Below are 15,070 nucleotides of genomic sequence, written 5' to 3'. Positions count from 1 at the left end.
GCCATGTTGAAACGATTAGCAAAAAAGGCGATTTTTGTTAAGTGGAATCACTTACTAAATATTCCCGCCAAATTTGCAAAAAGTTCTTTTGAAAGTTACTCGCCGCCTCCCTGATCTCTAAATCGGGCCAAAAGGAGTGAGTCGACCCAATTTGGTATTAATCATCAATAACTGCATGGGAAAATGGATAAAGCAGCTGTTTTTGTGAATGAAACTTTTTAATGGCCACTAAAATGTTATTTACGAGTTAAAATCCTGACACGGGAAAATTGGCGAGATTCGGAAACTACCAGACTTCTGAAGGAGCGAAGCTAACCCGCTGTGGACTCAACAGGGTTTGGTGTTAATATCAAAGTTCTGAAACCGACGGTAAAGAAAAGTAACGGGTTTAAATTTCATCCCTGGTGGTTTGGCACTATGGGAGTTCTTTTACTACTTTTCTGCTTCGACATAAACCTAAATACTTTGACGTAAATCGCACAAATATGATTTTCTATACGCAGCTTGAGTTTAGATTTCAACATCAAAGATTTTGATTATTGTGTGGAAATATACAGTGAAGAAGACGCCGACCTTATAATAGTGACGTCACATTAAATGGGCCGGCGGGAGGGGTGTTTCCATTACCGAACACCTTATCGTATTTTTACTGATATTAAGCAACTTTTAAGAGCTCTTAAATACTTAGGAATATCGTATAACATAGATAATTAACCACGTTTGGCCAGTTGTAAAGTATCACTTTGATAGCGCGATTAAACATACTAGCCAAGTCAGGGCGATAGAAGATGGAATTTAAAAAATTTACCGCGGCAAAAATGAATCATGACATCGAAGTGCATGAAATCACAAATGCGTTGTAAACAACGGCGTCGTGGGACCGGACATAAAAGCGTAAATTGCCAAAAAGTCGATAAACCTTAAATGCCGGTAGAGTGGCATTTGACATAAATTAACAAAAAATATCTAAGAATTAGGGAAGCGTAAAAAACTACGAAGGTCAAATTCCTAATGAAGGTGGATTTAACATGGAAGAATTATTCATTCAAAATTGCGTAATAGGATTGATATTCAAGTTGACTTGAAATAATCTTGCGACACTTATCAAACTGATTCCAGTCAACAAAGTCCAGCGTTATCGCAAATCGACAAAATCATACACACTGGGATGCCTTTCAAAAATCCTCCAAGACTCGTGCGTAACATTACTAATAATTTCATTAATCCGGTTTAAGATAACGGTATGCATACAATATTATCACAGTATGCAGTCATATCCATAAAATTTCCCTTTTTGTTATCAGGGATTAAAGCGGCTTAACTAGGACTAACGTACGAGATTATAAATCAGCTTATATCAGACTTAAGATAAAGTACATAGGTTTACAGGTGAAAGGCAAATAACATTATCGGAGTGTTACAAAAATACAATTTCGTTATCTGCAAAGATTAATCCAGGTTTTCGCACGTAATATCATTGACCAAGGGATGGAAAACGCAAAATAAGAGTCAAATTATTCATACGAATTGTCAAACTTAATAAGATATCAACAGACTGGACAGTGAATGCAAAACCGTGTGGGAATTGTGTCATAGGACCATTTAAAATTGGATAAGCCAATTTTGAATTTTAATTAGGCAAATTTATAAACCAAACTGCCTAATTCACGCGGTTAGGCTACAGCCATATTGTCGCCTATGCTGAAGTTTGTTTAACTCGTTTTGCATTGTGGTCGAGAAATGTTAATGTAAATTTTCACGATGCATGCAAAGAGTTAACTTGAGTCGTAGCCGCAATTGAAAATCTGAATCTACTGAATCTACATGTTCAATGAACTAATGGCTTTCGCCAAGTTTGGCTGTCACATTCATGAAATAAATGGCAATTAACATTCCCGCATTACTGATTCTCAGTTCCAGTGAATCAGTCATCCCAGAAAACAAGCTACGCCGAGTCCATTGACAGATTGACAACTCCAAGATTATTCAAATTGGAACATGTCAGTTTGTTAAAAATTGGCGTCCCGTCTCCAAAAATTTCAATATTGAATAATCAAAATAGAATATCGAATTTATTCAGTAATTTTTAGTAGAAAAATCGCCCTTTTATTGAAAATCGAATGTTGACATCTCCATAATGCAGTAATGAATGTACTACACACCTGATTTACTTGTCGGAATCGTTTTGGGTGACATTCACCAACAAGGCTATTTCTTCTGTGCAAGCCCGAGTTCCTTTTCGGCAAAGATTTCGACCGACGGACTCTGGCGTCCTTGTCGCGGTGTCGTGGCACCGGACTGTCGAAAGTGGATATAACCATATTTCCAAAAAAGTATCTATCCCAGCTAAATAGCTTTAAACTTTTCTTTCTGTCACGTAAATCCAATCTCGCAAGTTCGTTAGCAGTGAAAGTACTGTCCGATATATCACTTCGCTTAATTTTAACACTTCTGGCAAAACGCGGTGAATCCGCTTGCTGCTTATTCGAATCCCACAACATAATGTCGACAAATTTATTACGATGTTTAATTTTACTATCTTGGAAATAAGAGAGAGAAAAAATGATTTATCAACTTCTCTCGTCTTACAAGCGACTGTGACGTAAGAATCGTCAGTGTCGCCGCCTTATCGTTCGTATCTTCTGCCGTCATGAAAGTTTCCAGCAGCGCGGAGCTGTTTTTATTTCAAGATATACAACTGATAGACAAATTATATCATATCAGCGGGCGGCCTGATGCTGTTTATCAATATTTTTACAAGACTCGCGACAAATCAAACGTTTATTCATATAAATTATAAACTAAATATGCATACTCCCCAGGATACGCGCCAGCTTTTGAATTTTAATTTATGATAGGCTATATTATAACTATCAAACAATATTTATTTCGGTCTAGTCGGGTTTTAATTTTTGCACAGTTTGAACATCTTTGAAACAACATTTTTTGATTGCGCATTTACTTATTTAAACATAAATCAATGTATGCCCAATACGAATGTCATATAAAGACCTAAAATTGACTACATTGGCAACTACAAACCATTATAAATGATATATCAAAATATATACAAAAATACATTCTCCTAGACACATACAGAAAAGTACTTCAAGTCCCTTGAGGAGATATGCACCATTCGAAGACAGAGCGTGCAAATTGATTCAAGCTAAATCAAATCGCGACATATGTTTTGCTGCGTCGCCAAAAGCCTGATTAAAGCGTCCCTCAGCAATAAGCATTCTGTTTATCGATCGATTTATGCCTAAATGCATAAACCTATCCAAAACATGAAAATATAAAAACGAAAAAAATACATCGAGGAAAATTGTCTAGACTGTGATGCGATTGAAAATATTAGTAGTTTCAAAACATTATTCATGTTTTTATTATGGATGTCTCGTTAAAAACAAGAGTCATAGAAAGTAAGGATATACCCGATTTTAATGAATATGGAAATAAGGATGCATCACTAAATATTCGTTAAATTGAAGCGTTTACTGTATTTTTTGATGTCAACATCTATGATGAGATATTTTTTACTTCAATCATACCGCTTTTGCAATACAAATTGGCATTTTGCTTTGTTGCAAATAAAGTGAACAACAACAAAGTAAAGTAAGAACAAGCAAATATCAAAGTCCATTTGCTATCATATCAAAAATTGCATTTTAAGATAAAGAGAAGTGTAATCAACAAAGTACCTGACCGATATGTATTTGATTTCAAAGCTCCCGTATAACCTTTGAACGCGCGCACTTTCAAAAGTAAGTAAACAAAGTGCAGTAGATTTCAAAACACGCATCAAAAATCCCTACGGACCCAGAATCGCAACAGTCACAATTGATTTTTTAAGGTCTCAATTGGGGTTAGATCATCTATGATTAGGCATAAATGCTGTTATCACTTGCTTATAAGCATATTATGATGCATTTACGTTATACGCTTAGCTAAATGTAACTAAAGGTACAAAAAACAATTCGAAAACCGATAATGTCTACAGCACAGACTAAGTTAATTAATAATGGTTATTACAAGAATTAAGCAATCGATGTAATTCGCTGAAAATCGCGGCTTCGTGAAGAAAATTAACTAAAAATCGTGATCCGGCGGCGTAAAAGCTGGTGGCAGGTGCTGGTGACGGCTTAATTGCGACCACAAAACCACGCACTTAAGGCACACCACAACGTGTAATAGTTAAGAAGGTTAACAAACCTAACTGCATACAATAAGTAAATTAGAATGAAGTTCTACTAAAACGCAGAAGATCGCTGAAATACTACGAAAAATAACGTAAAATCATTATTCAAGGGATTTTATTACCCCTTTGCCTAAACGAGACAACATGCAAGCAAATGAAACAGTTTGTTTATTTAAATAATCAAATTTCATTTTTAATAAAATAATGTTTATATTAGGTAATTATAATAGAGAGACTGTCGCCTTATAATCCCATATTATCTGAGATATGTCACTATATAAAAGAGACACACACGCTTATATGTTTGTTTATCAAAGTTAAATCCATAGATCTATGTTGAATAAGTTAAATACTATTCTAGCCTAATGTATAGATAAATAGGAATTATTTTTATCGTTTCATGCGTGGTCTGTGATAATTTGTTTAAAGACAAATGGCTCGTGTTTTATGAATCAATTTGTTATTTTTTGGTATATTTACTGTATATCACCTACTAATATATAGATTACGTTTGTTTAGTTTACGGGATTAAAATATAATTTTTTTATTTGCCATAAGAAAAATATTATTATGTGAGCCTATCTTCAAACATGGCGCCGGTATTTAGCAGGTTTTAAAATAATTCGAGGTGCTCACGTGGGATTCTCATCAGCGAAGGTATTTTGCACCGTGGTGAAGATAAGCGAGAATGCGATGTCGCGTTAGTACTTTGATTGCCTGATCACAAGAGCCGCGAGATATAAAGCGATATAATTTATTTTACATTAACCTTATGAATTAAAGGCTAATGCAACGTAACAATTGTGTGACATTTTACTTTAAATTAGAATTTGATTGTAAACCTTAATTAACACGGCATGATTAAAAATAAACAAGTATTAATATTTTTGAGTAAATAAAATTTTAAATAAAGTAAAATCTAAACACCTCAATGAAATAGAAGGTGAAAACTTATTTTAATCGTATGTGATGTCACAAACGATCACACCACATGACAAACAAAGACTCTATTACATCACAAAGATTGGTGTGATTTTGGGAATACTTCAATGTGCAAGATTCACATAACTAATTTCAAAATTCTCGCAGCGGTAGCTTGTGAATTTGACAAAACCAAAATTATTACAAACAATATTCAGGAAATTAACGTAAATTTCAATGAAATCCAATCCAAACTCCATAGTTTATAACGTGCATATTTGCATACATCGTAACAATCCGTTCATACAAACAGTCCCTCGTTTGAAATTAAATTAATAATATCAAGTTAAGTCATTCTCACGGATCGAATAATTGATATTTAATCGTTATACCATAATTAAAATATTTGAACATGGTTAACTTTGAAAACGCAGTTATTATCTTATCACGTTTTTACTCGGGTTGAAGATTATTAAACAATTATTTGATTAAGGAATATCGGAATCATATTCTAGTTTAGTAGCACTTGAAAATAAAATAGCTTGTATTGGGCAGCTCAAATATGCCGCAACAAGGGGAGGCCATCCCAATGGAGATTGGAACCATCCCTAAGTTGAACATATAAAAATATTTTACAATTGTCCTTTAAACAAGACTTTGAACAAGAAATCCCTATAACTATAAGCACTATTAGATTTTGAATTAGTTTCGGGTTGGATTGCCACTTCATAAATGATTCGATAGGATGGATTGAACAGGTTTCGAACTGAACATGTCCAACCCACGGTTAAATTACCAGCGTGTTTTTTTACTTTTTTATGCATGGTCCAACCGTAATTTTATTGTTTTTGAATTACCAATTACATCATTTTTATTATTTTTTGCAAAAAATATTAGCAAATTAAAAACACCGAAACTCGTGTGTACGTTCACTTAAAATAGACTGGCATTATTGTTTATCCTAAACTGTATCTAATATCGATGTTTTATTACTATCGATATGATTAGGTCTATTTTTATTGTCAAATTAAATTTAAATACAACAGAGCCAACCTCAATATCAATTTCAAAATCGTGCGATGTGCAAGAAAGACTTGTCTCTTGTCTCAGACAGTTAAAAAAAAACAAAAAAAAATAAGATATAAAAAATGTCTGTCTCACTTGTATATTTGACCCAAAATCCAAACTTTCAAACGCAATTTTCAATTTTTCCAACAACAAAATTTGGGACCAATTTACAATAAATGGCAAGCTATAATTTTTTACCTCAATTTTATCCAAACTAAATATTTCATTTCCCATGGAATGTCATTAAAATCAATCGTGATTTTAAGCATTGAATAGTATCAAAATGGCACAATATCTGATAAAAATTATTTTAATATAAATTTTCGTAATTTGTATGAATATTATTGTTTTATTTTTGGTATAATTTCACACAAAAATAGCATAACAATGGGAGATAATGGACTATTTACATTAAATCGTAGATTAGTCATATCCGCAAAACGTTCCTTCAATGTAAAAAATCTACAGTAATTCGCGTGCATTAGACAGTGATAGTACTATAGTCGGTATTGTAATGTTTCATTAATGAGAATAATTTAAAAATTTGGGTGAATTTTGATCATTTTTCAAAGTGGCCAAACGGTGATATCTACTCAAAATTGGAATTGGTCAAAACATTAGATTTTGAGATACCAGATAACTGTGAATGAGTAACTTTAAAAGGTGTTCGGGGGAATTTTACAAAAAATGTAATTTTACAAAAAAATTCATCCTAAATAGATTGGGAATATTTGAAACTTGTGTTTTTTTAAAAAGTTGGGCTTTACAGAAAAAATTATAACTTTACCTAGATATTTTAAAGAGATATGCCTAAAATATTCAATAGCTGTCGTTCTAGATCCTCTAATGGTGATAAATTAACATTTCAAAAGTATAGTAAGTGCCATGCATTATTTTTGCGAAATTTATTCATAAATCTTGTATATTTCTCTAATTTTAGACCTATCAATTTAAACCATTGGAATGGAAAATGAATGTTAGAGTTTGTGCAATGTTTTTTTTTATTATAATTATTGGATTTTTACACATGACCACCCTAAAATATTTGAATTGTGGGAAAAGTGAGAAAGAATTCAAATCTCACGTGGGCATTGAGACAACAATAGCGCAGAAGCTAACCCATTTTCATGGGTTGCATTATGAGTCACAATTTAAAACACTTTTTATGGGATAATACTCAAATTAGGGACAAAATCTGCGAAAATCGTATATTTCCCACAAACAGAACACTTATAGCCCCCGCATAACAGACATCTGGTCTGGACTTGGGTTACAAAGGTTACGTCACGTTGGGGTCAACGGAGGTGAATCATATCCGACACAGGCCCAATAACTTTATACCGGTTACATTCAAAATTGAATAACGATTTAACGAGGTTCCCACAATCAAACCGATTTTGGAATTTAGCCAACAAAGCTCAATAAGCAAAAAGCATATAATTTATCTTCAAAACCTTATAATTTAAGATTAATGCTTGTTTGAATGAGGGAGACGATATTATCGTATTCGTTTAAGCATAGCCTGTACTTAAACTACAACTGAAAAGCGCGATTCATTTATTGTTCATGCTTGATGAAGCGTGTTCGGTCGACCAATTTAAATAGGAATATTCTCTCACGCTTGTGTTGTGAATTTTGGTAGAAAATTACAGATTACATCACTTTATTTTGGCAAAATCTAATAAAACACTTGAAAATGTTACAAAAACTAAAAATTATATAGAGCGTTTATCCTCACTGCTATAAGAGACCGAATTAATTAGTACAATCATTAAAATCGGATTTGTTTTTGATTTTCTTTCACCTTGTGAAATTTCTTAACAGGTGTTAAAAACTTTGTAAATTGTCTTTATACCGTAATTATGTTATGAAGGACCATACAACGCTTTATACATTTACATCTCGTAAAATTCGGTAAAAATGATGATTTTGCCCCAAAAATGAAATAATAAAATAATAATTACACTCAATAAAATAATCAATTTCATTTTTCTATTTGTTTCGACACTTTTACGTGTGTTTATCATCGAAAATTTCAATATATTAAATTTTGTTTTTAGAAATACTGTACATTGCAGTAATTCCCTATGTGGACTTGGTACGTAATATTAGAAGTAACTAATCATAACTGTCCTAATATTAAATTTATTGTAAATAATGCTATGACATCACATCAAATCGAACTACATTAGACATTTGGAAATCGCTTTGATTCTCAGATAATGTGACAAAGTTGGCTCTCTAATTTCCGACAATTGCAAACAAATGTATAATTTTACGCCGCTTGAATTGCTATAAAACGACCTAAAAAACGGTACAGATGAGAACCCATCCGTAAATCCTGTATTGAGGTTTAATTTTGGTTTCGTAATCAAAAATTACACACTAAAGAATCAGATTTGGGGGGATATTTGTACAATTTACCGACAAAAAGGCTTGAGAAGCGGATATAAATTGCGGGTACACACAAAAGCCCGAAGGCAATGACACTCTAAGTCGGGAATTTGGCAACAAATACTGACACAGAGTGATTAGATGTAGATTTTTATCGCTCAAAATAATCTGTGTATCAAATTATTTATACTTGATTTATCTATGGCATACAGTTGTTACGTAAAATAATCCAAACTTGAAAACATCGTATTAAAATTATCACCCCGTCAATCGAAAATAGTTTCAGGTGCGTTGACGCCTGTTTACGACAATTTGATATGTTTATTATAAACATATTCATGTAAACAATAAACAAAATTCGAAAAAGGTCGATAAATCACATATGGTGAAAAACAAGGACTAGGAATATCGCGACTTCAAAAAATATTATGCATTCATCGCTAATTTTTAAATATGACGTATGATGACGTAGACAAAATTTTTCCCGATGCGTTTCTCACCGAAACATAAAGCAGATTATCATTTCCACAAGTAACAAATTTTCTGAGCGGATTTACATAAAAAAGATATAAAGTTGATTCATAGTTTCGATATTAAAATACCGCAAAACAGAATTATAGTTGTTATGCTGAAAATATGTAATGAATATAAATTATTTACATACATATTAAAAAAATTTTTTTGTAAAAAATCAACTCATAGACAAAGATCGCCTTTATATATACATCTAATTTTCAATCTTCATTACTGTAAAACGTGTTCAAAACTTAATATATATTTTTTTTCATTTTGACGAGTGTCAGCTTTATTCTATCAATGTAGACAAAATCCATATCAATGATATTAAAAGGATATTTTTAGCGGATTATGGATTTATATTAGCACAAAGCCTCATCAGACGTGTCACACATCCGACAAATAATTTACAAGCTAATTACTAGTGAGCTTTCATTTAATAATAATAATAATTGAACGTTAAACAAAAGTCATAATCTCTTTTAAATAGCTTGTATCACGGTTTAGCGCTTTGCGAGAGCACCGAATGGTATATCCACACAAATATGCGACATATACGGTATAATAATAGTCGAATGCGGTAATTCTAGGACGCCTAAAGATTGCAACAGACGATTCGTCTCCCGAAAATTTGATTCGCACCTTGCGATGTTTCTTTTTATTTTTTTATTCCGGAAAATCAAATTTAAATCTACAAATCATGGTTCATTAGAAAACTGTTATTATTCTTGGCCTATTACAGAGGTTCCATATAAAATGCATTGTGTTTAGTCTATGTTTAAAACAATGATAATGATAAGTTACCGGTATATGGTTAGCTTTCAAACTATTGAACGACACTAAAGCGTCGAATTCCAACCTTTGAGGATTTTATGTTAAGTTGTAGCGAAGTGCCACTTATCACAAATTATCATGTTTTGTTTGGAGAAAATTTCACGAAACAAATGAAAAATGCATGTTCTGTTTTGTAATTTGAAACAGTAAAATGTGTTATTTTCTACTTCCGACATGAAGCCTTTCACTGATATAAAATACAAATATCCCATTGTGTACGTTCGATTTAAATGTAGGTCTTAGTCCTGAACCTTGGCTGACACTTATTACGTAATTTTGCAGAGGGCTGGTTTCTGAAATTTTTGGAGCTTTTTTTTCAAAAAATGTTTTAGGAATTTCAATGATTAAAATTTGGTACTACTAGGACAATTACAGCACAATATCAAATTTTCACTTTTTTACAATTTTGTTTTAAGAATTCCGGGTTTTGTTCACAAATTTCTACTCAAACTTACTCAAAATGGCAAAACATAAATCTAAATACATCTCATTTCTACTCTATTCCCTGCCAGCTACTTAACACCTGCCTCCTTACTCGTTCAATACCAAAATATACATCAAACAATACGCGAAACATATCACTAAATCAAATATACAAACATGTGCCCTTCAGCTACAACTAGAAAGTCATGCTACCAGCTTGGCGATCGAAACATTATGAAACGACATTGCAATCCTAATGAGCGTCTGGCTTCGTCTATCGTTTCGAAAATACTAAATCCATCACGAACACTGTTATTCATGGAATATATTACAAAGCGTCGGTCAGCAGACAATAATATTTCATCTGATGTGTATTATATTAATCAATTTCCGATCGCACTTTCAGTTTATTCTTGATACTACATTTTTACATACAGCTTTACTATTCAAGTTTAGAAAACAGTGCTTTCGTCAAGTCCGTAGCAGTAGCAGTACCGTACTGGCAAAGACGAATGTCTGGTTCAAATTTCACCCCAAATGTATAAATTCGATTTTGGAGCCAACGAATCAAAGACTAATTAGATAGAGGTCGGTTATGACGTCACCGACGTCGGGACACATTCGTGACGGATAGGTACAGCTTGGAGAGCAAGACCAAAAATTAAAAAAACGACCCTCCATGATCTTGAATTTTTTGCAACAAATTGAAATATCAAAAAAACTGTAATTGCCGGTCACCGTAACTTATCATGAAGTAGTAAGAGATTCATAACTATAAGACACGATTCTTCACACGCAAAATTTTCCGAAATATTTCGTTTTTGCATTCGTTTTTTAAATAAACTATTAAAAATCATACTTTCAAAAGATTATTTGATATTCTACATGGAGGTAGCATTTAGGAAATATATTTCATATTTGGTTTTGACCTCTTTCCATATAAGGAGCGACTGGGTTATTTTAAATTAACAAGGACAAATTGCCAAAAGGTGACAAGTTTAATACTAACAACCCTGAAAAATATCCCAAATCAAGCATGTGCGATTGAAACATTGCGAGAATAAGTCAAATTCATGCTTGATATAACAAAACTCCATAAAATAGATGATGTATATGTAAAAAATGATTGACCTACATATTATCATGGAAATGTTACAAACAGTTCAGAATAGAATAAGTTTTCGCTTATGCTCACGGCTTCTGGGATAAACGTCACAATACGGGTCACGTGTATGCGCGAAAACGTCATAACGTTTCGAGAAATCGAACGAGCAAAATACAACACGATATATGCCGATATAGATTATATCGGAACCAAATTCTTCCTCTACGCTATATAGAGTTCGAAAGTACCTTTCTCGTGCGATATTGGCAATTTTAAGTTGGAAATATATGATTTCTATGCTTAATCGAGTATGATAATGCGATTTTCTGCGTCTGCCATATGATGAAACCGTATAGATTTAGTTTAATGTAACTCCTTTATTTATAAGATGTTTATATAAGACATAATATTATCGTTCACAATATCAGAGTTTCAATAGTATTAATACAACACACCGTCATTTTTATTCAAGTTCGGATGTTCCACCGTTGTTTCTATGACGTAATTCACTAATGACATCATAAATAATTGCCTTTGGAAAAACGAAACCACATGACATTTATTGCATGCCGTCCAAAGTACAATTTGATTGGGAAAATATTTCGCGCAATTGACCTGGAATTTATTACAACTAGTATTGTAATAAATTTGCTGCATCAGATGTCCATGAAGACGACAAGAAATCTCCAGACGTGGACAAACTGACCAATGGTCAATTGAGTTCTTAATTGCACTGTTTTAATAACGCTGACTACGTTATAGCTTGGTCGTTTAAATATACCTTCTTGAGTTCATTTTATATTGATAATCGTATAAAACAATTAGGAATATGGTTGAATGTGTAGTATCAATCGCCATTTGATGTCCCATCCTATGTGCTATTGCAGTCTCTCGCTGATAGACTTGTATTCTGGTTTTACGGATTATGTATTGAAATAACTCCCTTTAATTAAATTAATTCAATATAATAATAATGATGAAATCTAGTTTTTCAGACCAAACGACGTAGAACACCATTTGCGTTTCTTGTTATATATTCTATTTTAAAAGCGTCTTCTTTATCGCATTTCACACAATACTAAGTGCGCTGGGGTAATGCACGGAAACGATAAAATATACAGGCAAAACAGAAGTTCAATTTAGAAATTTTGCAAAAATTCAAAAATGATTTTTAATTGTGGTAATTTTTATAAAACAATAAAAGTTGAAATATCGAGTATCGTAAATTTAGTGAGAAAATAATATGAGAAATGGTAAACTCAGCTCCCGTTATCGATAGTCTACGCCTACGGTACTTTGCTTTAAATTCAGTTCTCATGTCGTCGAAATTCCAATCTGACTGTACTGCAGTACACTTTCTTTGCAAACACTGTTTACTTATGCTTGTCAACAACTAAAGGATACAATACTACATGACATATATATATATAAATATTTAAGTAGCTCGCCTTGGGCTTACCGCGGCTATTCCCATTGATGTTACAGCTACCTTATCAGATCTTTCGGCAAAAAATGTAAATTTCAATAAAACACCAATTTCGCATGGAAAATGATAAAATATGTTTGACCATACATGGCCCAAAGTTTCAAAATCGGTAATTTTAACTTTGCCGAAATCGACCAACCTTCGAGATATCGTTTCTGCAAATGGATGTAAGCGAGTACGATCTACCTACTAAGTTATGAGTACCGTGACGATTAATCTAATTTTCATCGCGTGGTGGTTATGCATGCATTAACCCGACTGGTACAACACTAATTTTGTCCGCATCCAGTAATAGAGGGTTAAAATGAGTGCATTTTAATTCAAAAATGCAGTTTTCAACAAAACCTCAACAATTTTGAAAAAGCTTATTTTCTTTATTCTCAGTATACTTCTATATACAACTTGGTCTGAACAGTTTTTAAACTACATTTAAAATAAATTCTTTTTTTATTCCGCGCACCTCTAACCTTGGACGTCCTTGAAAAAATGGGAACGGAAGTTTTTTCTTAACATCCTCAACTTTAAATCTTCGGAAGGTCACCTGAAGTATTTACTCAGGTAGCATTGAAATCGGAAATCCTTTTTGCAATTTGGATTAGCTACAGCTATTCCGTTTCAAATTACAAACCATGCTGAAGATCGGGTTACAACGTCCTAACATGAACCACAGATAAATCACACTAAACCCGGATACAATCTAAACTCACTTCCGCCCATAACCTGTTTTTTAGTTTTATAGTAAACGGACTACAGTGTTTACCTATAGCACGAAGACAAACGCGAAACCGCACTACCAAAGACCTCTGTTAACATATTTAGGAATAGATCAGCAAATAAAGATTTCCGTTCTGTTGTCGTAAATTGAGCGCGTGTCATCAAGCATGAAACAATGATAATCGTGATATTTGAACGCGGGTTATAGATGTGCCACGCTTTATCAAATGCTGTTTAAATTTAAACCATCATAGGAATTATATAACCTATAGTACGGTATAAACCATGAGAATCGCAGCAAGAAATGGTCGCACGGCCGCAATTTCGAAAACCGTCAACAAAATTTATTCGGATTTGTGGCCTTATGCTAGCTTTACTATGTTGATAGTGTAGATTGGAAATTGTCGTTTTATTCCAAGCTTTACTCCGGGTTCAGTATATTGTTTAGAGTAAGCTATTACAAGCGGATAATATTAATATCATTGAAAATGATCTCAGCCTTTCTTTACCCACATTTAAAATGCCGCTCGTCCTGAGCCATGTTTTAGGCAGTGATTCAAATAAAACATGTGTATATATATGCCACCGCCTTACAAAAGTGCAACAAATTGGATACGCTATGCCGGATAGTGAATACAGCGATTTGAACAAAATTCACCTCGGTTGCTTATTCGGAGGAATATTACAAAGAAAAATGGATGTATATAGCATAAAATTTGAAACAAATTAAACAGTGAAACAAAACAACAAGTTACATAATATGAGAAATCCACACAGGTATACCTTACCGCGCATTCGCGGGATTTTCGCAGTTTTGGTCTCAGATACCCAATTCTTAAATCTATTTTTAAAACTAATACTAAATCTGGTTAACAACTAAATTACAGCGTAAAACACGATTTTCTGCATAGAACCCCCTTTCTCTTTGCCGTAGTTTAATAACTGCGGTGGTTACGCTATTTTTGCTTCTCGCAAATTACCTATCGATTTTCGCGTCGACATTTTGGGCTAATTTGGCCTAACACGATTACCCGCGAGATACTACCCTAATGAAACCTTTTATAATAGAAAAAACGTGATCATGCATGGTGGGTAGATAACTTTAGTATTTTTGTATTGATTTATGCATTGCACATACTTGATTTTTTATTTAAAACTGCGGTACGTTAAAAATGACTAAATCGATACCTTAATGAAAATTTTATTAGTTATTTTTTTGAGTTTTTACGTTAAATTGTGTTAAATTATGTTACAGCAAAATAGATAGTTTCAGCCTAATTTATAAAAATATTTTTCTTAGTAAAATGTTACTACAATTTCTTTTAAATTAGCAACACCGTTTATTTTTGACATATGACATAATTGTGACGTCATAGTAGTACCTGAAGAACAAAAATAATGAGGACGAAGG

General features: G+C 32.9%; 2 protein-coding genes across 2 annotated transcripts in view; both read right to left on the bottom strand.

The window, feature by feature from the left end:
• The window catches only part of LOC120347319 (protein DD3-3-like), a 69,123-nt gene extending 57,212 nt beyond the window's left edge, over positions 1-11,911 (bottom strand). Inside the window, exon 1 of the mRNA XM_039417241.2 lies at positions 11,902-11,911. The gene's annotated coding sequence lies outside the window, so the exon portion shown is untranslated. The remainder of the gene's footprint in view (positions 1-11,901) is intronic.
• Positions 1-15,070, bottom strand: part of LOC120338473 (uncharacterized) — a 57,350-nt gene that overhangs the window by 6,373 nt on the left and 35,907 nt on the right. The gene's annotated exons all lie outside the window — the stretch shown is intronic.

The sequence above is a fragment of the Styela clava genome, chromosome 1, assembly GCF_964204865.1.
Source record: "Styela clava chromosome 1, kaStyClav1.hap1.2, whole genome shotgun sequence".
Taxonomy (NCBI): Eukaryota; Metazoa; Chordata; class Ascidiacea; order Stolidobranchia; family Styelidae; genus Styela; species Styela clava.
This window is presented reverse-complemented; position numbering and strand designations above follow the sequence as displayed.